This window comes from Lissotriton helveticus, assembly GCF_964261635.1.
Source record: "Lissotriton helveticus chromosome 1_1 unlocalized genomic scaffold, aLisHel1.1 SUPER_1_unloc_38, whole genome shotgun sequence".
In the NCBI taxonomy this organism is placed as follows: domain Eukaryota; kingdom Metazoa; phylum Chordata; class Amphibia; order Caudata; family Salamandridae; genus Lissotriton; species Lissotriton helveticus.
Window position 1 is genome coordinate 1881732 of NW_027611679.1, and position 2914 is coordinate 1884645.

At 41.6% G+C, this 2914-nt stretch overlaps 1 pseudogene; it reads left to right on the forward strand.

Annotated features, from left to right (window-relative positions):
- Positions 1 to 535: 535 nt before the first annotated feature.
- Positions 536 to 2688, forward strand: LOC144805996 (uncharacterized; annotated as a pseudogene).
- Positions 2689 to 2914: the final 226 nt, after the last annotated feature.

Consider the following 2914-nt stretch of genomic DNA (forward strand, 5'->3'; position numbering starts at 1 on the left):
TGTAAGAGTCTGAGCTGTGCATCTCCACGCAACAGGACTAAGAAATGACCTCTAGAAAGTTAAGGCAACAACATTGACAAACCACATCCTGTATTAACAGGCCTCCACCACCAGCTTTGATAATGTGTTTGGTATGAGGTAGATACAGCATTGCTCTGCTTCCTGTAATGATGGCAGACCACCATTCAGCACGCTAGGTGTATTGTAAACTCTTTCTGGCCAAACCACAGGAAAAAGAGAAAAGCACAAGGGAGTGGAGCCAGACAACTGAAGGGTAAAGGAACGAGAGGGTCTCTGATCTACAACAGGCTGTCCCAATTTGCTTCGACCAGAGGGAAGACTGATCTTCACTCATAAACATGCACAACCAATCCGCAATCTAAAGACATAACCACCTATAAAGAAGCTTTACTTGCCACAATTATAATATATGTAGTTGGTGAGTCTTGTATTTCATTGAGAAATCTAAAATCAACCATCCAAAATACCACATACATACAGGGAATGTGAGAATAACATAAGTGCTTTATCAACCATGCTATCTCCTCAGGAAACACAGTCATGGGATGTAGACAAATATAAACCCGACCCAGAGACACTAACCAAGAAAAAAAAAACATACACAAGCAGCAAGAGCTTTAGTTTATCATCACTACTAAAGAGCCATCAGCAACCACACACCGGAAAAACAACGTGCAATTGCAATGAATGTGTGAAGAGCTTTAGTCAGTTAGCACTCCTAAAAGATCACCAGCGAACACACATGGGGGAAAAACCGTACCATTGCACTGAATGTGTGAAGGCATTCAGTCAGTTATCACATCTTAAAAGACATCAACAAACACACACAGGAGCAAAGCCATATCATTGTAGTGAATGTGTGAAGAGCTTCAGTCAGTTATCACAACTCCAAGTTCATCAGCGAACACACACAGGGGAAAAACCATACCATTGCAGTGAATGTGTGAAGGCATTCAGTCAGTTATCAATTCTTCAAAGACATCAACAAACACACACAGGAGAAAAGCCATATCATTGTAGTGAATGTGTGAAGAGCTTCAGTCGGTTATCACACCTCCAAAGCCATCAGCAAAGACACACTGGGGAAAAACCGTACCATTGCACTGAATGTGTGAACAGCTTCGGTCATTTATCACAACTCCAAAGACATCAGCGAACACATACTGGGGAAAAACCATACCATTGCACTGAATGTGTGAAGAGCTTCTGTCGGTTATCACACCTACAAAGACATCAGCGAACACATACAGGGGAAAAACCATACCATTGCAGTGAATGTGGAAGTAGTTTTAGTGATTCGTCAACTCTCAGGATTCATCAGCGAACACACAGAGGGGAAAAGTCATTACAGAGCCGTAAATGTGTGAAGAGCTTCAGTCGGTTATCACACCTCCAAAGACATCAGCAAACACACACTGTGGAAAAACTGCACCATTGCACTGAATGTGTGAAGCGCTTCAGTCATTTATCACAACTCCAAAGACATCAGCGAACACACACTGGGGAAAAACCATACCATTGCAATGAATGTGTGAAGGGCTTTAGTGTGTTATCAAATCTCCAAAGACATCAGCGAACACATACTGGGGAAAAACCATACCATTGTAGTGAATGTGTAAAGAGCTTTTGTCGGTTATCACAACTCCAAAGACATCAGCGAATACACACTGGGGAAAAACCATACCATTGCAATGAATGTCTGAAGAGATTCAGTCAGTTATCAATTCTTCAAGTTCATCAGCGAACACACGGGGGAAAAACCATACCATTGCACTGAATGTGTGAAGAGCTTCTGTCGGTTATCACACCTACAAAGACATCAGCGAACACATGCAGGGGAAAAACCATACCATTGCAGTGAATGTGGACGTAGTTTTAGTGATTCGTCAACTCTCAGGATTCATCAGCGAACACACAGAGGGGAAAAGTCATTACAGAGCCGTAAATGTGTGAAGAGCTTCAGTCGGTTATCACACCTCCAAAGACATCAGCAAACACACACTGGGGAAAAACCATACCATTGTAGTGAATGTGTAAAGAGCTTCAGTAGGTTATTGGCCTACAAAAACATAAATGAACACACACTGGGGAAAAACCATACTATTGCAATGATTGTGGAAGTAGTTTTAGTGATTCCTCAAATCTCACGAGTCATCAGTGAACATACACAGGGGAAAAGCCATTCCAGTGCAGTGAATGTGTAAAGATCTGTAGTGGGTCATCAGAGCTACAAAAACATATTCGAGCACACACTGGGGAAAAACCATACCATTGCAATGAATGTGGAAGTAGTGTTAGTGATTCCTCAAATCTCAGAAGTCATCAGCGAACACAGACAGGGGAAAAGCCATTACAGTGTCGTGAATGTATGAAGAGCATTAGTCTGTTATCAAATTCTGCAGAGACCTCAGCGAACACAAGAAGGGAAAAAACAATCTGATTGCAATGAATGTGGAAATAGTTTTAGTTGTTCCTCTAAATTAAGGCATAATCAGCGAACACACACGGAGGAAAAAACGTTCAAGTGCAGTGATTGTGTTAAGGGCTGTAGTCAAATATCAGAAATACAAGGACATCAACGAACACACACAGGTGATAAACCCCTACCTCTGCAGTGATTGTGGAAGTAGTTTTAGTAGTTACTCAGCATTAAGAAACCATCAGCATACACACACTGGTGAAAACCCTACCAGTGCAGTGAATGAGGAAGTAGTTTTAGTGCCCCTACAACATTAAGAAATCTCCAGCGAATCCACTTAGGGGAAATGTCATTCAAGTGCACCACACAGACACAAACAGTTGAGAAACCATACCATTGTAGTGGATTTGGAAGTGTTGTTGGAAGAATTTTTAGCTAACTACAGAGATTAGTGGTAAAATCTATAAACACAAC